The following is a 25,332-nucleotide window of genomic DNA, read 5'->3' as shown; positions in this document are numbered from 1 at the left end:
TAAATTCCAGGAAAGTTTCTGACCACAGTATCATCTATTTACTATTTACAACTAGAAACAGTTTTCAAGGCAATGATAACATTTGTCAAATCCAGAAGTCTCCGTTATAAAGAAATAATTACTCTCAAACAGTATTTCAATGCTCTCATAAATATATACACATATACTCTTTCATTGGGTTTAACCTGTCAAAATAATTTAACCGGTAAAAAATTCTCCTACATTTGAAGTAAAAAGCATGAAAATATTACTTCAGAAAGTTCAAAGCTGTAGGTTATTTGTGCACCTAACTCAAATTCATAGTAAATGGCAGTTTAAAAAATTAAAACTACATCGACTTCTGGTTAAAAAAATCTAGTAAGACAGACATTTTTTGATAATATGAATCACCGAAAACACGTCAGCTACCTTGAAAGTGGCCATTTTGAATGCTGTAAAAATGGCATTCTAGGTTACAAACACCATCACGGGTGAAAACAGGAAATTCTTTATCGTTTCTCAGTGAGGCCCCTCTAAATAGAAAGAACCTGTTGATATTACTTTCAGGCTATTTGACTATTCCTCATGAAATTACAAATACTAATTGCCCTTTGAAAGTTAATTTTAACATAAACAATAACGGGGTTAGAATAGAGTCATGTCTTCGAGGGACACGATGTGTCCCTGGACGGTACGATCAGTTGGATTTTAATAATGTGATGGAATATATTAACAAATATAGGAAAGAATGTGAACAGGGGCTTAGTCAGCAAAGAAAGCATAAAAAGAAAGGGGAGAGAGAGAGGAAGTGAGGATATGGCCCAGTTAAGCAGTGCCCATAGACAGGGAGCTTTGCCAGGATGTTAAGTAGTAGGTTTCCATTGGCTGGGCCATCACTAGTGCACAGGTAGGTGGAGTCTTGGCTAATTCACTCAAGTGTTCTGATCCCATTGGGATTGTGGTTCAGGCTCTCTCACTTGATGACATTTTTTTAAAAAAAGTATTTATCTGGCTAAAGCTTCCTTCCCATCAATTTTCAAGGGAGACAAGGTCTCTTAGTATTCTGTCATTCAAAGCAAATTTAGATGTGCAGAATAAATGTTATAATGGTTATAATGTATAAATGATGATATCGAGTATTGAGTGCTACTGAATTACTTACTAAGTTACAGAAAATTGACCTATATCTCTTGACTTCTGTTAAGAGTGGGAGAAAAAAGTTCCTGGGATAGAGTTCAGGAATGAACAGTTGAGTATAACAACTTAAACTCAGGAAAGCAATGATAGGAGCCACACACAAGAAATATGAAATGTTTTAAAATAGAAAAGGCCAAAAAGGACATTAAAATATGCCCAGAATAGCCTGTGTGTGTCCTTAAGTGGTCTCTCGAGAACACTCATGATCTTACAGTTAGTTACCTTACACTAGGGTAAGCTGTTTTACTCTAGTAGGCTCAGAAGACTCACTTTGTCAGCATCCCAAAACTGGATTTATCTTTCAGAAGTAAGAGCACGTTAGCTAAGTTTAGAAGAGTGCTTGTTTATTAATGAATTTAAACGAGAACTGTTACTGTAACATGGAATGACAGCCTGAGCCCTATGCTTTCTCTAAGCAGGCAGGGAAAATATTTCAAATGTTTTAGCCTACTGTCACTGTGTTGTGGGGAATACTTGTTTTGGAGAGATTCACCCTCTCTCTCACAGCCCCTTGTGGTGGCTACTGTACTCATCATCTCTTGTCATCTACTGCAAATTCTATTGTGAAACAAGGATTTAGGGACAGTGTTTACATCACCTTGTTCATTTCTGAACATTACAACACACCATTGTCCATTTCCTCCATATGTATTTATGTATATACACATATATAATAATATATATGACTATATTTTATTAAAATGCATAACAAAATGCACACACTCTCTCACACACACATAGGGCATGTACACATAAGTGAGCACCCCTGGAGAGGCTGTCAGAGGGAACAAATGAGCCCTCTATTTCTTATCACATCGAATGAGCCACACTCAGGTTTAGTGGTGAGTGTTCTTCAAGCCTATAGTTATTGCCCTGTGAATCTAGAACTTGGTAATCTACAGCCTCTGCAACACAACAAAAGACTAAATTCAGTCAAGAGGAAAGGCATATGAAAGTGGAAAAATAAGTTGTCAGGCAAAAATGTCAATTTTCATGAATTTCAAAGCATATAAAAATTAAAGGTCTCCTGTGCAGTCACAGCAAAGGCTAAGAGTTAAAGTAAATAATACTTTTTTATTATTCACTAGGCTATGTATCATATATAAAACTGAAGAAAAGTCAATAGTAGTACATAAAACAAACCCGCATAGAAAGGTAGACTGCAATTTCTTAGAAAATAAATGGCATTTCTTCTTAGAAAATCATCCTCATAAATGTATAGTGCTTAAATTCAACCACAAAAATATACAAAAGTAGATCACTCAGCTAATTCCAAATCCATATGATATATATGGTTGTGAATTTTACATTGTTTGATTTACTAATATCTTAACTTCAGATATGAGTGTTCATATCAATGTCTTCATTTAAGCAATAGGAAAGGACGTTTGGATTGAATAAATTCCCTTTGTGATGTGACTTTAGCATTAAGGTTTAAGGCATCTGAGGCTATTTTAAATTACCCATTCATTGATAGTCAGTTATAGCACAAGCAATATAGCTATTTCTCTTTGATATTGGAGCTAAACAAACAAAAAAATATAAATAGTATTTTATAAGCAATGTCCCCAGAAAAACACCTTATTAAAATAACAATTGGTAATACTAAGCATATTGAAAGTTGACTTAAATGTAAAATCAGTAATTATTATTTTTTAACTTTCTAAATGCAGCTTAATTTCTAATTAAAAAATCAGTGATTCTCACTACTAAAATCAAATTCAATGTAAAGATGCATCTTTTGATCTCATCTAATAGAACATTGGTAAAGATAGTAGTCAGGAATCTACTGAGTCGTCTAAAACATACTAATGATTAAGAGTTATTATGTATCTATATACTGGGTATCTATTAGGCATATTGTCTTACATAGTTTTCAATCAGAAAAAAGAAAGATTCAGTGGTGTGCTGGTCAACCAGTTCTCCAACAAAATAAACCCTAAAAACACATCCTGGTTTGTAGCATCTGCTAATGTAGATACTCCCATCTTGGTTAATTTCAAGTTAAAACAATTTAACAAGCGACTCACAGAATTCCTGAAAATTTAACCATCAGTTTTCTTGAGCCAGTCTAAACAAGCTCCAGCACACCACTGCAAGTAATAGACAAGAAACAACTGTGATGTGCAAAGGATGCTCAGAGAGACAATGACTGCCCCAAGGATGTGTGGCGTGGCTTCACAAAATCACTCTGTCTTAAAATATAACTAAGAATTTATCAAATACAGATGCACGAAAACAGTATCTCTGTTGTCATGGACACATCATTGTCCATTTCTTCCATATATATTTAAGTACACACAAATATAATCATACATATGACTATAATATTTTTAATTAAAATCTGTAGCAAATCGCACACACTCTCATGCACACAGAGTATGCACATATAAGTGAGTGACCCATACACTGAGGTGACAACTGCAACCATGTAGGAAATACGGAAGATGATACTGTGTTTGGGGAGAGGCAAGGAACAGAATTTCTGAGGACTACAGGAAGCAACAAGGGCTGGAACAGGAAGCCACAACAAGCCACATGAATCTAAGTCCGCAAGGACCGACCACGTGTGCCAAGCTAGAAATATCACTTTCTTATGGGCAATGATTTCTTTTCATACAGACAGCATGAATTCGATTTGTTATGTATGCAGGTAAATACAAAGGCGAGATTGTAGAGCAGAATTAAAGTCTGGAAGACCAATTAGAGATATGCTACAATATTAATCCAGGTGAAAGTTGAGGAGGGCCTCAATCAGGGATGGGCAAACTATGACCCTTAGGCCAAGTGCAATCTGTTGTTAGAAATAACAACTTTGAGGAACAGGAGTGTGTTCCCTCATTTACATACTGTCTACGACTGCTTCTGTGCTACAATGGCAGAGGTGAGTAGTTTTGACAGAGACCATACGGCCTGCAAAACTGAGAATATTTATTAGGCCCTTTATGGAAAAACAGACTGCTGATTCTTGACTTAGAGTAAGGGAGTGAGAAAGAAAAGTCAGAAACGATTTTGAGAAATGATTTACTATAGAATTCATCGTACATGCTGGTGGATGTGTGTAGTAGGAGAGGAAGAGGGAAGTCTCATGAACGAACCTTAGTTTCTATTTTGGTGACTATGTTTATGGTCATGTCAGTAACTTGCACCAAAAACAAATGAGAAAGGTTTAGCCTGGGGCGACAGAGAATGAGTTTGGTTCTGGACATGGTCAGTTTGAAAGGCCTATGCCATCTTCATGAGAAGATATCCAATCCGATGCTGGAAATAAAGAGTCACAAAACAAGAAGGAATAAACTAAATCCACAACAGCAAGTGTTGTTTCAAGTTCTAACATGGTTATAAAATATCCTTTACTTTGTGTTTATAAAATAACCATGGTTATAAAGTATTTAACATGGTTAGAAAGTATTCAAAGCCTCCTATGCTTTTTTCTGTTGTATAGACCGTCGTCCAAAGGTCCTTAAACTCTCATCAAGTGACTATTTGTGACCTAATTTCAGCAAAGCATCCCTCCTTTCTGCTACTTCTCTGCCTTCCACAAGTTTTGCATTTTAATGTATTGATTTACATTTCAATAACTGTATCTCTCCTGTGGGTCCCCAAGGAAGCGAACTATGATCTATTCATGTTGGCATCCTATACATAGTAGGCATCTATTAATTGTTTTTAATTACATTGAATGAGTTGTGAGAAATGCCAACTCTGTTTTAGTTGGGTGCTTCAGCAATAAGAGGAACTCTCTTGTATCTAGAAAGACATGATTGGCAAAAGCAACTGCGAGATAATCACATAAGACAAACAAGGCCTTTGATACATGCACGCCCTTATTTTAATGAAGACTTCAATGTTAAAAAGGTTAAGTGATTTGCCCAAAGGTCACAGGTAGCCAGAGCTGCTCCTGCTCTCAGATTGACCCTTCCAGCTCTGACCGGGCTGTGGGTAGAGGAAAAGGACAGGAATGAAGCAGTGGGAGTGTGTCATTATCTCTCTGTAACATCCACAGAATGAAGTTGCCATCATTGAAATGTCTCAAAATATTAGACACTCTATATTTAAAGCAAGTACAAAAGTACTATTTAAGAGCTAAAGTAAGTTTCCAGGCTTGCCACTGTTTGCAGGGAAAGACAGAAAACCAAACCCAACACAACCCAACAGACGTTCTTCAGAATATCCTCAGGGATGCCCTACGCGATTGTCCTCAATCTCCTTCTGTGCTTAGAGAGTTGACCAGCTGTCCAGAATGAGCCTGAACCTGTCACAGACTTCCCTGTCCAGGCTTCTATGTAGCTAGCACATGGTGATTAATCCTGACTAATAAGATCCAAAATAAAATCTGTTAGGGATTCTGGCACGATACTTCTCACTAATGGTGTATATTTGTGTGTGTGTGTGTGTGTGTGACAGAGAGAGAGAGAGAGGAAAGGAGGGAGAGAGAGAGAAGGGAGGGATGGAGGGGAACAGAGGGAGGGTGGGGAGACAGACAGACAGAGAGAGAGAGAGAGAGAGAGGGAGGGAGAGAGAGATAATGGCTTTTTCTCGTCCTTGTATGTGGCTATGTGAGATCAACCATGCCTGGAAGGACTTGACCACAAAGCTTAGCCCATTACAGACGGCAGAGTGAAAAGTAAAGTGTCTAATACCAATGGTCCACGGCATTAGCCAAATCTAGGATTCCCTCTTTTCAGGCTTCCCATAAAATTTTTTAAAAATGATAATTTACAAAAACCCTTTATTGTTTAACCAGTGTTTGCCCAGCATTCTCTTACCTGGAGCCGGAAGTGTATGATAACTGGCACAGTCCTGAGATGGAATGGCTTAGGTTCATTTAGGTGATGAGTGGCCAGAATGAGGGTGGTAAATTCTTCCATTTGCTGAGTGCGTTTTGCCTTTTCTATTGTGTGGATGAGTCACATGATAGCATGGGAGAATCTTTCTCCCTGCTTTTAAGTTTTGCGGTTATTTAATACTATTATGTTCTTTAATGATGTACTGGATCATGCTGGGAGTAGCCTTACACCAATTTTAAAAGTTCTGTTTTGCAGAATCAATTAGAACTTTTATTTCTAGGCATTCCGGATCTCATGGCCATCTGGTCACACAACTTTTCACACATCTTTACCCTGCCGTGACACTATAGAACAGCCACAGGCAAAGGAGACAACAGCCACCAAACACTCATTTTCATTAACTGGTTGTCATTTCTCTGCCAATGTAGAGGTGCATTTTAGAACTCGGAATTCTTTCCAATAGGATGTGGCCATATTTCCTTGCTGATGTGCCTCTCTTCAATAAAGACATTTACAAAAATAAAGCAACAGGAGAAAGTTGGTTTTTAAGAAAAACTAATTAAAACAATGCATTGGAGAGTGGTCACCGTGTGTGTGTTATACATGACATAAATTTTAATAAATTATCTTTTGTGTGTTTGTTTTGGTGCTTTTTGTATACACCGGGTCTCACTATGTCATCCAGGCCGGCCGTGAACTAAATTAACTTGTTTGATCCTACAATAAAAAATAAACTTCACACCTAAAGTTTTGAGATCTAAAGATACATAAATAATTCTTTGGTCAACAATTTGGTCCAGAAAATATGGAACTTTTACAAAAGTGGATATAGAATAAATTATAGTGCAAGTCTCTAAAATGTCTAAGAATATCTCTGATTATAATGCAATTATATTACAAATCACTAATAAACATTGGGGGGGTGGTGTGTGTGTTTGTGCGCACGTGCACACACGCAACAAATTTTTTAAAAATCACTTAAAAACATACCTGGACTAATAAAACATGATTGTGGATATCAAAAGATACTGAACATAACTAAACAATAATGAAAGTACTGCACAACAAAACTTGTGAGATGCAACTGAAGAGAAGATTTAAGTGAAATTTATTGTTTTACTTATACTAAAAATAAAGAATATCACATCAGTTGAGAATTCATCTTAAGAAGTAACAAAAATGAAAAGTCAATACAAAGAAGGCAGAGAGAAGGAAACTATGAAAGAATTAGATTTTATGAAAAAATTTATACTCTACTGAAATAAGGGAAAGTTAATACAAAGAAGGTAGAGAAAAGGAAATTATGAGAAAATTAGATTTTATGAAAATTATGAAAAAATTTACATTCTACTAAAATAGAAAACTGATGAGAGTAATGAGTGAGTCTAAGAACACATTCTCTGGAAAGATAAGACAAATCTCCATTGAGACAGATAAAGAAAAAAATGGAGAAGTCTCAAACGGAGGCAAAACTTTAGATTCATTCCAGATTAAAAAGATAATGAGAATCCTATGAACTTTATGTAAAATTTTGGAAATCTAATGAAAGGGATAAAAGTACAGATTGTGATATAATATCTACAAAGAACAGCACGCCTGACTAGCCTTAAGACTATTATGCTATTTGCATCTAAAATAATGACTGTGAGTCCAGGTACCCAGGAGAATCTAAAGAAAATTCTTGATGAAGAAAAGGACATTCACCATAGACTTCAAAGAATTCACACTAATAATTATTTGAGCATAATAACCAGTGTCGAATAAAAAATGGCCAACTATTTAAAGAAAGAGAATGAAAGCAAGCAGAATAGACTGGCAAATAATTCAAGCACTAGGAAAATCAGCAACAGATTATAATGCATTTCCAGACAAACAAAAATCAAGAAACATTAAGTAGAGGAAATTCAAAATGATTTTGTTTCCTTCTGAGACTCTAGAAGCAATGGGAAACAGTGGGTGAAGATGTTGATAAAAATAAACAAGTAATTATAAAATAGGAAATATAACTTTGTAAGACTAAAAATATAGAATTAATGTATATTTTACACTATAACGTAAATCTAGAAAGTGTCTTAAAGTTCTTGAAATATCTAAGAGGTGAGTAAAGAGACTGATAATGTTTTGACATATTAAATATCCATGTTTTAATTTTTAGGGTAACCACTAAAATAATAGAAAGTGAAGTTACAACGTTCAAAAAGATGGGGGAAATAGAATAGTAGAAAATATTTATTAATTAATTCAAACATTCATCTGACAAAGATAATGTGTGACAATAGCCAGAAACAATAGGAACGACTTTACATTTCTATTCATATAAGTTTCTTTGTTTTTTTTTCCTTTTTGAGATAGAGTGTCTCTCCTCTGTTGCCCAGGCTGGAGTGCAATGGCGCGGTCTCGTCTCACTGCAACCTCCGCCTTCTGGATTCGATCTGGGATTACAGGTACCCGCCACTACACCTGGCTAATTTCTGTATTTGTAGTAGAGACGGGATTTCACCATGTTGGCCAGGCTTGTCTCAAACTCCTGACCTCAAGTGATCCGCCTGCCTCTGCCTCCTTAAGTGCTGGGATTACAGGCATGAGCCACTGCACTCGGCCTATTCATGTAAGTTTCAAAAACAGGAAAAACTAAGTAAAGAATAGAAATTAAAGAATGACAAAAAATATCCCAAATTCACACTAGCTTACATAAGCGAGTCTATATGCTGCTAGAAGAACATCTCTAATTGGCTCTTGGTTATAAGGGTTTTTTTTTTTTTTATTTAAAAACATACAAATTCCTTTATAAACTCTTTGTTCCTGTGACATAGTATATCAAAATTAAACATTTTTAAAATGCCAAAGTAATTTTTAACGTGGTCAGAAATTTTTGTTTGTTTGTTTTTTGAGACTGAGTCTCGCTCTGTCGCTCAGGCTGGAGCACAGTGGCACGATCTCGGCTCACTGCAAGCTCCGCCTCCTGAGTTCACGCCATTCTCCTGCCTCAGCCTCCGGAGTAGCTGGGACTACAGGCCCCAGCCACCATTCCCGGCTAATTTTTTGTGTTTTTAGTAGAGACGGGGTTTCACTGTGTTAGCCAGGATGGTCTCAATCTCCTGACGTTGTGATCTGCTGGTTAGGAATATTTTTAACCAACAGAACTTAAAGAAGTGAAATATTCTCATAAGCCTCGTCTTCCATTAACATCAAGGAATGACTAACCATAAATGAGTGAACACTGTCTTGAATTTCATGATTTATAATGTAAATGTAAAACAGTCTGATGGATGACAGCATGTTTCTTCACATAACATAGAAGAAACTGAGTCCCTTTTAACACCAGAAAACATCATAGCAAGTTGACAGCTGATATACAATTGCATATGTACGCAATGATATGTGAACAAATACTTAAAGTTACGCATATAATTTTCTAAGTGTTCAGTGTGTACATGGAAATAACAGAACTAGAAAAAGTTGGCAAAATTACACAGTGACACTCATTTCCAATGAATACTTATTACCAAGTATTTTGAGTATTTTATCCACATTCTTCTTAGCAGCATATAGACTAGCTTATGTAAGCAAATAGAAAGAGATAACATAAAAAGATAATGTAAGCTCTCAACCTGATTATTTGATGAGAGATAATATCTTAAAATCTGTTAACCATAAGGGAAAGAAAAACTACTAGAATCTTATTTGATGTGCATTTTTTTCCTACAAGCATGTATTCTATTCAGTGGTCTTCTACAAGTGATTTAATAACTTGGACAATGTAGGGGTCAAACTAGCATACGTCAAATGTTGACAGAAACAAGCAAGGTCTGTATAACACAAAAAGCTTATTTAAAGATTTATATAATTTCAACGTCATGAAAGGTATATCCAAGGTGAAAGCAACTCTAAAACTGCATGTGCTAGATGTAGTTTTTGAAAACATGGCATTGGAGAATTGAGCCTAAATAGATAAAGAATCACTGGCATAATTACTTTTTTTGTATATTTCCCTGATGCCCTATAAATACTATAAAATAAAATGAGATTAATAGAAAACATACAAAAAATCAAGAGGCAATTGAATTGGAAATGACTCCAAGACTGAGTTGATAGCAATATATGCTTTATCAGAGAGTCTATTTGGTGATGACTGAATCATACAGATTTATACAGATCCATGAATTTGAGGTACAATCAGAATAAAGAGAACATTTTTAAAAAAGAATGTGTACAAGAAAAATTATGCCTCAGCTAATGTGCAGTTAGAAAAATATGGAAATAATCATTAAACTGTATAACTGTCTTTATACGGAGTGACAAATAAGGGTCACATTCTCTTTACAAATAGGTGTCTTAGTTTGAGCTGCTATGAAGAAATGCCATAGAGTTAATGAATTAAACAATAACATTCCTTTTTCACAGTTCAGAGTTGGGGAATACAGGATCAAGGCAGTGGCAGATCCAGTGTCAGTAGAGGGCCTGCATTCTGGCTTGTTGACAGTATCTTCTCACCATATCCTCACACAGCAGAGAGTAAGCTCTAGTCTCCTTCTCTTTTTATAGGAGCACTAATCCCATCCTGAGGACCAGACTCTCATGATATCATCTGAATCTAATTTCCTTCCAAATGTCCCACCACATATTAGCATCCTGTTGGATGCTATCACCTGAGCCACAGGTGAAGGCTCAGGTCCACTGACCCATTGGAGGTGAGGGTTTCATTCTGATTGTACCTCAAATTCATGGATCTGTATAAATATGTTTGAGTCAGTCATCACTGAATAGACTCTTTGATAAAGCATATATTGCTATCAACCCTGTCTTGAAGTCATTTCCAACTCAATTGCCTCTTGATTTTTTAAAATTTTTTTATTAACTTCTGTATTTCATTTTATAGTATTTATAGGGCCTTAGGGAAATATACAAAAAATTATGCCAGTAATTCTTTATCCATTTAGGCTCAATTCTCCAATGCCATGTTTCCAAAAACTGTATCTAGGACATGCAGTTTTAGAGTTGGCTTCACCTTGGGTATGCGTTTTATGACATTGTTGAAGGGACACAGATATGCACTCCATAACACTGAGCAACTACTGTAAAGTTAAAGATAACATAAGGAATAGGAGTAAAGAACATTCAGTCAGTATGCCCGTAGGTGAGGCGGCAGTTCTAAATTATAGCTACAAATGCCTCAATACCCATGCCAGTCTACATCTCTTCCCCTGGAATCTGAGAATGTTTATGATTACTGTGACTAACAGATCATGGTAGAAGTGACATTATATGACGTCTAAGGCTAGGACATAAAAGATAATACCGCTTAGGCCAGAAGTGGTGGCTCATGCCTATAATCTGAGCACTTTGTGTGGCCGAGGCAGGAGGATCTCTTGGTCTCAGGAGTCTGAGACCAGCCTGGGCAATAGAGTGAGACCTTGTCTCTACTAAGAGTAAGAGAAAAATTAGCTGGTGTGGTGGCATGCAACTGTAATCCCCGCTACTTGAAAGGCTGAGGTGGAAAGATTGTTTGAGTTCAGGAATTTGAGGCTGTAGTGAGCTATGATCGCACCACTGCACTCCAGCCTGGGTGACAGAGCGAGACCTAGTCTCAAAACAAACCATAACAAAGCTTACTCCTTTACTGAAAACACTCAATCTTGGAGCCCTGCACTGTTATATAAAATGCCTAACCAGCCTGAGACTGTCTAGTTGGAAGGGCCACAGGTGAGGGCTCAGGCCCACTGTTCCAGCTGAATGCATCCTTCACCTTTCCCAGTCGCAGTGTCAAACGCAGAAGTGAAGAAGCCGTCAGGTGATTCCAGCTCCAGCTCTGAGAATTTTGAGTTACCCCCTTAGCCATTTGACATCATGCAGTAGAGAAGAGTCATCCTCAATATTCTGGGTCTAAATTCCTGACTCATCAATATGTCATTGTTAAAAATAAAAAAGGTGACTATCTTACTCAGTAAGTTTATCTTACTCAATAAGACTATCTTATCTTATTGAGTAAGTTTATCTTACTCAATAAGACTATTTTACTCAATAAGTTTGAGGTTGTTTTTTGTGAAGTAATATATACAACTAGGGAACTATGCACTAAATAATAAAATTAATCCTAGGACACTATTATTAGTGAGAAGATAAGGCACAACTCTTGTCTAACACAACATGACTTAAGAGTTAAATTATACAGGGTATAGCTTGCATTCCTAGAAATCTCTGAGTAAGCAAGAACAAGATAGACAGATCGAATAATGGAACATCTTGTTGAAAATTGCAAAGCATGCACACGAAACTGAATAACCTAACATTATATTGTTAGTATTCATATAGCAAGAATCTATAAAATTCATTGTTGTCAGAAAATCATGGACTCTGCTAGCTTAAGGTACTTTTCAGAATAGGTAAAAGAGTATACAGATCTGAAGAAGATCATACATCCTAAAGGAAACTTTTTCGTAATTGCTTTCCAAATTCATTTGCACTGTGTAGCTCTTGTCCTTGGACTTCCAGATTCTTTAGTTAATCTTTTTTGGTTTTCTATATTTTAGGTTTTTTTTTCCTTTAAATGATAAGCTCCAGCACTTTGACTTTTCTTGGCTTTCTACAATCTCTAGCCTTTATGTCTGTGAACTCTTACAACCTTCATTGGTATAATATAACCTTTGGTTGTTGTTTTGGGCTTCATGACCTTCAGTTGAAAATCCTTCTGATGGGTGAATCCAACCCATTGGTAATGTTCAAGGAAACCACTTACCTTCTCTGACCCCTTCTGCGACCACCTACGTACCTTTTCATATAATTTTGTTGCCTTGGCCTTAATCTTCTCTCTGCTGATTTCATTTAGGTATGGGGGGTTGGAATGGCAGGTGGGGGTCGAAATGGCTGGTGAGAATTCACTGGAGTGTCCAGTCACTACATAAAGTTAATAAATATCCATGAACACTTAAGGGTCATGGAAACATCAGAAAGAACACAGTGTGACATCTACAGAGGGTACAGAGGGTTTTTTTTTTTTTCAAAAGAAATATTTATGGTAGAAGGGAATGTGGTAAACTGAGGATATATAAAGAGTGAAAAAGGCACCATGAATGCCTTAGATAGAGAAATCTAAAGTAGTAAGAGTTAATCAAGAAAATAAGCCAATGGTATCAATTATAGATGCATAATAAATATTGAAAAATTATCTCATGTCTTTAAAGATAGGGACTGGTATGGTCAACATACTTTTGCAGAAATAATTAAAATTTACCTTCAAATATATGAATTACAGGAGACACGGGATAAATAAAAGATTAAGATTACAATATTTAACTTTAGGAGACCTTAACATATTGAAATATAATAAAATTCAATGATTATTTATATACCAAGATATAGACTAGATATCATTCCTGAACCACAAGGATGAAGACACAGGATGAAAGCTAAGGAGTTGTAAATAAAGTTTATGAAAACACTAACTGAATATAGGGACATATATAAACAAATTAGGTCAAAGCTTGAAGCCATGCATAAACAAGATGTTTCGAATACTAGTAGTGGTGTATATTTTAGTTTTCTAGGATTGTTATGAGTTTTGGAAAGAAACACGTATCTTTAATATACGATTGTGTCTGCAGGCCAGGCACTCATTTAGTGTCCAAAGATGTGGCAGTTAAAAAAACAGACAAAATTCTTTGAACTTTCAAGTTTATAATCAAGTTTATATTCAAGTTTATGTTGTTTATAAAAAACAATAAGAAAATGATAAAGAACATATTATGAGAGGTAAGAGTTTTGGATGAAAAAATAATTAAATTGGTAGAAAAGAGGGTTAGGGAGTAGAGAGGTGGGTGGCAGGCTGTTTCTACTTTAGGGCGGTCAGGGAAGTCTTCATCAAGAAGGTGACATTTGGGCAACGTTTTGAAAAAAAGGGGACAAGTGTCCACGTGAAAAAGTAAGAGAAGAGCATTCCAGGCAGAGGGAACAGCAAGTGCAAAGATCCTGGGGCAGCACTGTTCCCAGTGTGCTAGAAAAACAGCACAGTTAAAGCAGAGGCAATGAAGGAGAAATAGCATGGGGTGGGTCAGAAATATTCCAAGGACCTGTTGTATAGGACTTTAAAGGCTGATTCAAGGACGTGACTTCTTTAGTAGTAAAATGGGGAGCATTGAAAGGTCATAAGGAGAGGGTAAAATGATCTGGCCTGTGTTTTAAAAAACGGATGATTCTGCCCATTGTGCTGAGAGCAGGCTACAGGCAAACAAGGGTGGAAAAGGGAGATGAATTCAAAGATCACTGTGATAAGCCAATAAAGCAAGGTGACAGTATAGGGGCTCGGGACAGCAGGTAGCAGATTTTGCTCATACTTTTAAGATAGAGCCAACAGGATTTGCTGATGATTGAGTCAAAGAGAACTCCAAGTTTTACAGTCTGAGTAACTGGAATAGAGCGGCCATTTACAGAGGTGGAGAAAACTGAAACAGAAGCAGGTTTATGAATAAAGATTAAGAGCACAGTTTTGAGTGATTTTGATGCTTATTAGACATCACTATGAGATGCAGAAAAGTTAACTAAATATTCAGCTTGTTTAGGGATAACTAAAGCATAGGTTTCTAGAGATTAAGCAAGTTTATATATGAAGTATGCCAGGTATAAGACAATTACCTTTGAGCTAGATGTGCCTAAGGGTCTTAAAATCCCTTTAGAAAACACTATGGTGCCCAAAACCGTATGTCTGCAGGCCGGTTTTGACTTGTGAGCTCAGCTTTACCAAACAAGGAGTAAATAGCTTTAACAAATGAGGCCATTCTGTTCATCTATGCTTAGGGAGTACATGAATAGGTTTTCAGAAATAAACGCTTAAGGTGATTCCAAAGCAGCTTGAGAATGTTTTTGAGGAATGGCAACATTATTATAATAACTATATAGCTTTTGAAGACTATTAGAAGCTAAAATTTCATTGAGATAAATAAAATTTGCTTTTTTTTTATTAGGAGAAAATGCTTGGTAGTCACCTTTATGTGTATTAAGGTTGAAGTCTGGAATTGACTGATACTAATATTCGTCATCTACCCTTTACATTAGTTAAAATGGATGCCATAAATCACACATGAATAAAAATTATAGATCGTTCAAACATTCGTTAAATTGTGTTAAAAATGACTGCAACCTATTACTCAGCTATGTTTACTCCATGAGCATATAATGATTAATTTACTTGATGTTTTTACAAATAAGTATTTCTGTGACAATAACACCTACTTACCAGAAAATTCCATAGGAGAAATTTATGGGTAATATAATTACCATAGGATATTTTGATTAAAAAGTACATTATCTGTTTGATGGGCAAAGGTTTACTTATAGATAAGAGGAAAATAAGACCACCCAAAAACTGAGGTTTAAGAAAATCTGCGGATTTTTCAAATATGTCCAAAGTTTTTTATAAGTATGTATTTCTGTGACAATAAGATCTGTTTACTGGTAAATTGGTAAAAATACACTTATTTGAAAACCAATACTTTCTTTTGGGAAAATGCTATCATTCAAGTTACATTTACCCTCAGGGCTGTCACTTCCTAATTTTTAAATGCATGATATCATAAGAAAGTTTTTAGTATCCAATTTATTACATAAATCACACTGGCGCCTTTTCACAGATACTACAATTAGAGTTCTAAGTGTTATTTTTATTATTGTGCATCTAGTTTGGAATGGGTGTGGACACAACAGAAGCTGTAAATTTGCTTTATGTTTTTCATTCTCAGGAACATTTACACAGCAGGCAACCGGTTAACTATCTCTCAGGGGTCTTTAAAATGAACGTAGAAGCTTTATTAACTCATTTCCCACTGTTCTGACTTTAGAAAAAAAATCCTGCAATCTGGAAACTACTTAACAGTATGAAGTTTAGAAGGAGGAAATTATAACAAAAAAAGTGTTCACTAGATGGACAGCAGCATGACAGAAACCGATGGGAAGTCTGCTAAGCTAGACTATATAACAAGACTCGTGCCCAGGAGAGTAAGTCACAAGGGGGATAGAGTAGAGGTTTGTTGATCCATTTAGTCAACAGGTGCTAATTAAGGAGCAGAAGATTAAGAAACATCACCTTGAATAGCAAAACTGGAAGAAAAAAGGGCAAAAAAATTATTAAAATATTACTCATTTCAGTACCGACTGCTGCTGCGTCTAGGATCAACAGATTCCATCACCTTAGATCACTGGCACTGCCAAGACTTCCCATGAAGAGGAGCAACAGCTTCTATTAAGTAAGAAAAATGCTTCCTGAAGCCGAGCTCTACAATGCTAAGACTGCTGTGTGGAGAGGAAGGCTCTGTCTGGCCCTACAGCTGGACTCAGCTTTATCACGACCCAGTCTAGATGCAGGAGCACAGAAAACAAATATATCAAGAAGAGAAAAATAAAGTTACCTCGTTATTAGAAAAGTCCCCGTAGTCAGACTACAAGTTCACTTATCAGCTCTCCAAAAAGTAGCTAGGGGACCAAGGGGTAGACACAGAAAGAATAATAATAGTACCTGCCTCATAGAATGTTTGAGAAGATTTGCTGAGGTCATTCACAGAAATAACTTACAAGAAGATGAGCAATTAGCAGGTTTTGATGACTGTGTTACAATCAGAAAGATGGAGGTCAGAGTCTGAATGAAAGACAAGGATATAATTTAAGTGATATTAGGTGAGCTCCCAATACAGAAGATGACTTTCCAGGTGTCACTACTAACTGGTGGCCATTCGATCTCAGTTTGTTTCCAGCTTGCAGTAAAACTTTGCTCAAGACACAGCCTCAAAGAAAAGAGAAGAGAGTTTCACAAACTTTGAATGAGGAAGAGGCAATAAAGGGACCTTCCATTTCACTAAAATACCAATCCAAATTATGACTTATTTCCCCTCATGAAAAAATGATCAATGGCTTATGTACAAATTTTACAGTACAAAGTGTTTCTTCATGAAATATTTCTTGTAAGCCTACTATGAACATGTCTTTCACTTAGACTATAATATCATTTGTGTTCCCATAAAACTTCAACAGTGGTAGGTGAGAGAAGACTTTCTTAAAACTAGATTAAATACTAAACAAAGAATTCTTATCAGCGTAAGAGATTTTGGGCTGAGACGATGGGGTTTTCTAAATATACAATCATGTCATCTGCAAACACAGACAATTTGACTTCCTCTCTTATTTGAATACCCATTATTTATTTCTCTTGCCTGACTCCCTGGCCATAACTTCCAATACTATGTTGAATAGGAGTGGTGAGAGAGGGCATCCCTGTCTTGTGCTAGTTTTCAAAGGGGATGCTTCCAGTTTTGGCCCATTCAATATGATATTGGCTGTGGGTTTGTCATAAATAGCTATTATTTTGAGATACGTTCCATCAATACCTACTTTATTGAGAGTTTTCAGCATGAAGGGGTGTTGAATTTTATCATAGGCCTTTTCTGCATCTATTAAGATAATCATGTGGTTTTTGTCATTGGTTCTGTTTATGTGATGGATTATGTTTATTGATTTTCGTATGTTGAACTAGCCTTGCATCCCAAGGATGAAGCTGACTTGATCGTGGTGGATAAGCTTTTTGATGTGCTGCTGGATTCAGTTTGCCAGTATTTTATTGAGAATTTTCGCATCAATGTTCATCAGGGTTATTGGCCTGAAAGTTTCTTTTTTTGTTGTGTCTCTGCCAGGTTTTGGTATCAGGATGATGCTGGCCTCATAAAATGAGTTAGGGAGGAGTTTCTCTTCTTCCATTATTTAGAATAGTTTCAGAAGGAATGGTACCAGCTCCTCTTTGTACCTCTGGTAGAATTCGGTTGTGAATTCGTGTGGTCCTTGGCTTTTCTTGGTTGGTAGGTTAATTACTGCCTCAATTTCAGAACTTGTTATATTGGTCTATTCAGGGATTTGACTTCTTCCTGGTTTAGTCTTGGGTGGGTGTATGTGTCCAGGAATTTATCCATTTCTTCTAGATTTTCTAGTGTATTTGCGTAGAGGTGTTTACAGTATTCTCTGTAAATACCATCAGTATTCTCTGATGGTAGTTTGTATTTCTGTGGGATCGGTGGTGAGATCCCCTTTATAATTTTTTATTGTGTCTATAAGATTCTTCTCTCTTTTCTTCTTTATTAATCTGACTAGCAGTCTATCTATTTTGTTAATCTTTTCAAAAAAACAGCTCCTAGATTCCCTGCTTTTTTGAAAGGTTTTTTGTATCTCTATCTCCTTCAGTTCTGCTATGATCTCAGTTATTTCTTGTCTTCTGCTAGCTTTTAAATTTGTTTGCTTTTGCTTCTCTAGTTCTTTAAATTGTAATGTTAGGGTACCAATTCTAGATCTTTCCTGCTTTCTCCTGTGGGCACTTAGTGCTATAAATTTCCCTCTAAACACTGCTTTAGCTGTGTCCCAGAGATTCTGGTACATTGAGTTTTTGTTCTCATTGGTTTCAAATAACTTATTTATTTCTGCCTTAGTTTCATTATTTACCTAGTAGTCATTGGTCTTACCACATCCCTCAAGTATATGGGTTCCACTTTACTTGAAACAATGGCCATGATCTGGTCACTTAAAGCTCCTCAAGCCAGAAGTCAAGTTGTCTCTGTTTGCAGAAAACATGATTTTATAATAGAAAACCCCATCATCTCAGCCCCAAAACTTCTTGAAATGATAAGCAACTTCAGCAAAGTCTCAGGGTACAAAATCAATGTGCAAAATCACAAGCATTTCTATATACCAATAATAGACAATCAGAGTGCCAAATCACAAGTAAACTCCCATTCCATTCACAATTGCTACAAAGAGAATAAAATACTTAGGAATACAACTTACATGGGATGAGAAGGACCTCTTCAAGGAGAGCTACAAACCACTGCTTAATGAAATAAGAGAGGACACAAACGGAAAAACATTCCATGCTCATGCACAGGAAGAATCAATATCGTGGAAATGGCCATACTGCCCAAAGTAATTTACAGATTCAATGCTATCCCCATCAAGCTACCATTGATTTTCTTCACAGAATTAGAAAGAACCACTTTAAATTTCATATGGAAACAAAAAAGAGCCCATGTGGCCAAGACAATTCTAAGCAAAAAGAACAAATCTGTAAGCATCACACTACCTGACTTCAAACTACACTACAAGGCTACAGTTATCAAAACAGCATGGTACTGGTACCAAAACAGAGATATAGACCAATGGAACAGAACAGAGGCCTCAGAAATGACACCACACATCTACAACAATCTGATCTTTGGCAAACCTGACAAAAACAAGCAATGGGGAGAGGATTCCCTATTTAATAAATAGTGTTGGGAAAATTGGCTAGTCATATGCGGAAAACTGAAACTGGACCCCTTCCTTACACCTTATACAAAAATTAACTCGAGATGGATTAAAGACTTAAACATAAGGCCTAAAACCATAAAAACCCAGACGAAAACCTAGGAAATACCATCCAGTACACAGGCATGGGCAAAGACTTCATGACTAAAATACCAAAAGCAATGGCAACAAAAGCCAGCATTGACAAATGGGATCTAATTAAACTAAAGAGCTTCTGCACAGCAAAAGAAACCATCATCAGAGTGACTAGGCAATCTACAGAATGGGAGAAAATTTTTGCAATCTATCCATATGATAAAGGGCTATATCCAGAATCTACAAGGAACTTAAAAAAATTTACAAGAAAAAAAAACATCAAAAAGTGGGCGAAGGATATGAACAGACACTTCTCAAAGGAAGACATTTTTGTGACCAACAAACACATGAAAAAAAGCTCATCATCACTGGTCATTAGAGAAATGCAAATCAAAACCACAATGAGATACCATCTCATGCCAGTTAGAATGGCGATCATTAAGTCAGGAAACAACAGATGCTGGAGAAGATGTGGAGAAATATGAACACTTTTACACTGTTGGTGGGAGTGTAAATTAGTTCAACCACTGTGGAAGACAGTGTGGCCATTCCTCAAGGATCTAGACCCAGAAATACCATTTGACCCAGCAATCCCATGACTGGGTATATACCCAAAGGATTATAAATCATTCTACTCTAAAGACACATACACACGTATGTTTACTGCAGCACTGTTCACGATAGCAAAGACTTGGAACCAACCCAAATGCCTATCAATGATAGACTGGATAAAGAAAATGTGGCACATATATGCCATGGAATACTATGCAGCCATAGAAAAGGATGAGTTCATGTCCTTTGCAGGGACATGGATGAAGCTGGAAACCATCATTCTCAGCAAACTAACACAGGAACAGAAAACCAACACCACATGTTCTCACTCATAAGTGGGAGTTGAACAATGAGAACACATGAACACAGGGAGGGGAACATCACATACTGGGGCCTGTCGGGGAGTGGGGGCAAGGGGAGGGATAGCATTAGGAGAAATACCTAATGTAGGTGACACGTTGATGGGTGCAGCAAACGACCATGGCACGTGTACACCTATGTAACAAAACTGCACATTCTGAACATGTATCCCAGAACTTAAAGTATATATATAGATACTTAAAGTATATATATAATATATATAAAGTATATATAATATATAGATACTTAAAGTATCTATATATAATATATATAAAGTATACATACATACTTAAAGTATATATAATATATATAAAGTATATATACTTAAAGTATATATATAATATATATAAAGTATAATATATATACTTTATATATATATACTTAAAGTATATATATTATACTTTATATACTTTAAGTATATATAATATATATACTTAAAGTATATATAATATATACTTAAAGTAAAGTATATATAATATATATACTTAAAGTATATATAATATAATATATACTTAAAGTATATATAATATAATATATACTTAAAGTATATATAATATAATATATACTTAAAGTATATATAATATAATATATATTTAAAGTATATATATATATATACTTTAAGTATATATATAAATATATACTTTAAGTATATATATAAATATATACTTAAAGTATATATATAAATATATACTTAAAGTATATATATAAATATATACTTAAAGTATATATATAAATATATACTTAAAGTATATATATAAATATATACTTAAAGTATATATATAAATATATACTTAAAGTATATATATAAATATATACTTAAAGTATATATATAAATATATACTTAAAGTATATATATAAATATATACTTAAAGTATATATATAAATATATACTTAAAGTATATATATAAATATATACTTAAAGTATATATATAAATATATACTTAAAGTATATATATAATATATATAAATATACTTATAAATATACTTAAGTATATTTGCTAATTAATATTAATTAATTAAAAATATAATTAATAATATATTTAATAATATATAAATTAAAAATTTATAAGTATATAAATATACTAATTTACACTCCCACCGACAGTGTAAAAGCATTCGTATTTCTCCACATCTTCTCCAGCATCTGTTGTTTCCTGACTTAATGATCGCTATTCTAACTGGCATGAGATGGTATCTCATTGTGGTTTTGATTTGCATTTCTCTAATGACCAGTGATGATGAGCTTTTTTTCATGTGTTTGTTGGTCACAAAAACGTCTTCCTTTGAGAAGTGTCTGTTCATATCCTTCGCCCACTTTTTGATGTTTTTTTTTTCTTGTAAATTTGTTTAAGTTCCTTGTAGATTCTGGATATAGCCCTGGATATAGATTCTGGATATATAAAAGAATTCTACATGCCGAAACAGAGTTGTGGTTTGTAATATCTCACTTTATATGAGTGACTGATTGCTATAGAGAACGATTCAAAAGACCAAAGGTTGGGCTTTAAAGAACCCAGTCTTATCAGTAAAGTATAAGTACCAGATTCATAAACTAATATTTTCATCTATTGTATCAAGCTGTGAATAGTGAACTGCCGTTTGCAATACTATTATTTAGCGTGCTAATGGCTAAGAATAATTTTATCTATCTACTGCCTGGTTTTGAATTTTTTTCCATGTGGAAAAAATATACTTTTGCCTTTGAAACAGAATAACTTAGGCAATAGAGCAGGCAAAATAAATTAACAATGAGAATTCTACCATGGTTAAGGGTCTCATATTTTTAAGACAGAGAAAGCGTACTGAATCGATGAAGCTCTTTGAATGTGTCAATACCATAAAGTATAGCACCAATTAGTTATTTACTCCTGCATATAGTATGGGAAGTCCCTAAGCAGCTTCTAAAAACTGTAGAGCTAGTTCAAAAATGTTTTTAAAGCAAAAACCTTTGACTTCAAAATAGGTGAAATGGGAACAACTTTTATTGAATATGTCATTTAAATACCAAGTATGATTAGGTTTAGAGGTAGAAATAACTATCTTAACAAGAGCAGCTAATTAAAATTAGGACTTAGATGAAGTGTACATTATTAGTCCTGAGGGAAGCAAGATCCTCTGCCATATCTCAAAAGTGTTTAAGTACAATTGACATAGAACACAGTCTTATAAATTATTTCTATTTGTTACATTATAGTTATTGCAGAAAAGTAATTTCAGACTTGCTGAATTGCTTTTACATAAAACCAATATTATCTTTATGTTACAAATTATATACATATTTCAAATATTTTTATTTCCTTGAGTCATGTCAGTCAAATTTCTGAGAGCTAAGGAATCTGAGGATGAAATACACATTAACCTAAAGCAACAGGTAGAACAGATGACCTTAGCTGATGCTATTTATTCATTTGTTTTATCAGCTGGTTAAATTAAAGCAAAACAAATTGTCATTGATCATTGAAGAATTGGCACATTTTAATTTAGTGAACACAATGTAATGTCTTTAAAGGAGATTTATTCACGGCTATTGAAAGAAGATTTTCACCTTAAATCACATGTTGCCTAATCACTTGCCTATTTGCCTTTAATTTATAAGAACTTCTTGTCTTGGGGAATCAGATTCAAGTAGTCTTTATCCACTTTTTAGCTACCACTGAAGATTAAGCTTTGAAGCTTCCCTTTTAATAATTATTTGTGATAGAACACTCTGAGATGCTTGCTTGGAGTTCTAGTGCATCAATACAAATTATTGATTAACTGATTTATAAAGGAGGGGGCAAAATCATGAGTTTCTGAACTCGTGCTTACAACTTACATGTTATGAACTCGAATTTAGACTATAACAAATATATATTTAACACTGTTTTCTAGAGAAATATTAATTACAGAAATACAAAGTACTACTGTTATATATATTAAATATAGCAAAACATACTGTTTAATTTATAGTCATCTGAACTTTATAACAGCTATTATTGTGAAATTCTCAGACTGCTCAGATGCTATTTTTCTCTCCTTTCATTTCTTCCTATTCCCCTTCTACTTTTTTTTATAAACTATGCATTGTTCTAGGATTATTCCAGGAGCTGCATATAAACAAATATAATAAGCTACCACCTGTGCTTATTTTCAGAAATTAGTATCATATATAAAAATTTATAAGCTTAAATTTTTTTTCTACATTATTAGGTGTAAAACTAACCTAGCACTCAAATCATAAAGAGGTAAATTAATACATATCAGGGCTTAATATATTGTAGAAACATTTTGAAACCTAAAAACAGTGACTTTTACCCAACCAAATACATTTTAAAACACTGCAAAGAAGAAAAAAACCTGAAGTTTTTGGTATAGAGCCAAAGATAATCACTGACTCAAAAGAAAGATTGCTTGAAAGCATTGGTTTAAGTAAGTGCTCTAATTAATAAAACTTTTCACTCCTTTCTGTAAGAAAAAATTAATTTATATTAAAAATAGCCAAATGAAAATGATCATATTTGTTATTTGTGAAGGGTTTTCTAAAGTTAAAAGGACTTATTGGTATTGGTCAATAAGGTCAATTTATAAACCTTAATTTATAAAATTAAATTTATTTTAGGTACTTTAAAATGCTTTGGTCCAGGCACAAGGACTAGGAACAAATAGTTCCTATTTTCAGTGCAGGGGTGTACAAGTCTGGTTTTTAAAGCAACAATAAAAAGTGTTTTGTTTAAGTCTGATGTCTGCAATGCATTGTTTTCTCTACTGAATGCATATTTTATACTATAGGGTACTGTAAGGCAGCATTGAAGGGGAGAAACTAACGTACAGCAAAAAAAAACTCATTGACTTCACAAATGTCAGGAAAAACAGCCTAAGTCACATGTGCACACACACACAAAATGAGAACTAGACAAGAATTTTAATGTTCAATTAAATTTTATTTTGAATACATAGGATTTTGCCTGAGAGTTGAATATTTATTAATCTTATTAAAGAATCATACATTATTTATGGGAAATGAGTACTATAAAGTGTATAAAAGTAAACTTGTCAATAATCATGATTCGCTTAGAGTGGTATTACTTGGGCACCAGAAATAGGAAAATTTAAGTTAATACAACATAAACTATTTCACTTTGTAAATAATCATGTTCTATTGCAGGTGATTTCCAAATCTTGTGTTATTTTCACATCTGAGAGGAGAAATTAGAAAATGCACTGAAGAATTCTGTACAAAATTGTATTTGTTTTATTTAAGTCTTTAGAAATATATTGACTGTTACTAAATGACAAATGTGTAAATTTATACTTCAGTTATTTCTATAACACCTCTCACATATTCTTTTCTAACATCTATAATCAGGGCAAAGGCTCTACACTTGCAAATGTATATCATCCATATTAGAAACATAACAGGAATGATGATGTTATAATTTATAAATTTGTTCATTATTCATGCAAAAAATATTGCAATAATTGTAAGATCCCAGGCATGTGGGATAGTCTTTCTTTCCAGATGGTAGTGGTAACTATGAAATAATAGCCAGACCACAAAATGGTGTTGTAGACAGGGACAAAGGACAAAAGAATGTCTCTGTTGACCCACCAACTCCTTTCCATCTCTCAACATATATCTTCAATGATGTTTATTTTGTTAATGGGAATATCATTTATTAATGATTTGCAAACTTTAAACTCACCAAATGGTAGGGTAGTACATGTGTTCACAGATAGTTTTAAAACCATCAGAATTATTATATCAGCTCTGAGTTCCAATAAGAAGTATGGCAGATAGACAAATGAGAAGAGTTCTTATATTATAATCAAATGCAGGATATCTGCACTATAATGTTGATTTTTACAAATAACATACATTTTGAGGATTATCAATTTTCTCATTTAATTTGGAATGTTATATATATTTTTTCTATCTATCTTCCAAGGTTATTATGGAATCCAAGTGTCAGAAAGTTAATGAAATTCACCCTAAAAAACAGCAGGCACTTATATCATTATTATTTGAACTTAAAAATTCACAAGGAAAAAATATTGTTTAACTTATGAAAAGTAT

The 25,332-nt window shown here is 34.5% G+C and overlaps 1 protein-coding gene across 2 annotated transcripts in view; it reads right to left on the bottom strand.

The window, feature by feature from the left end:
• CNTNAP2 (contactin associated protein 2) overlaps positions 1-25,332 on the bottom strand; it is a 2,269,257-nt gene that overhangs the window by 1,030,749 nt on the left and 1,213,176 nt on the right. The gene's annotated exons all lie outside the window — the stretch shown is intronic.

Source organism: Pongo pygmaeus, chromosome 6 (assembly GCF_028885625.2).
Source record: "Pongo pygmaeus isolate AG05252 chromosome 6, NHGRI_mPonPyg2-v2.0_pri, whole genome shotgun sequence".
Taxonomy (NCBI): domain Eukaryota; kingdom Metazoa; phylum Chordata; class Mammalia; order Primates; family Hominidae; genus Pongo; species Pongo pygmaeus.
This window is presented reverse-complemented; position numbering and strand designations above follow the sequence as displayed.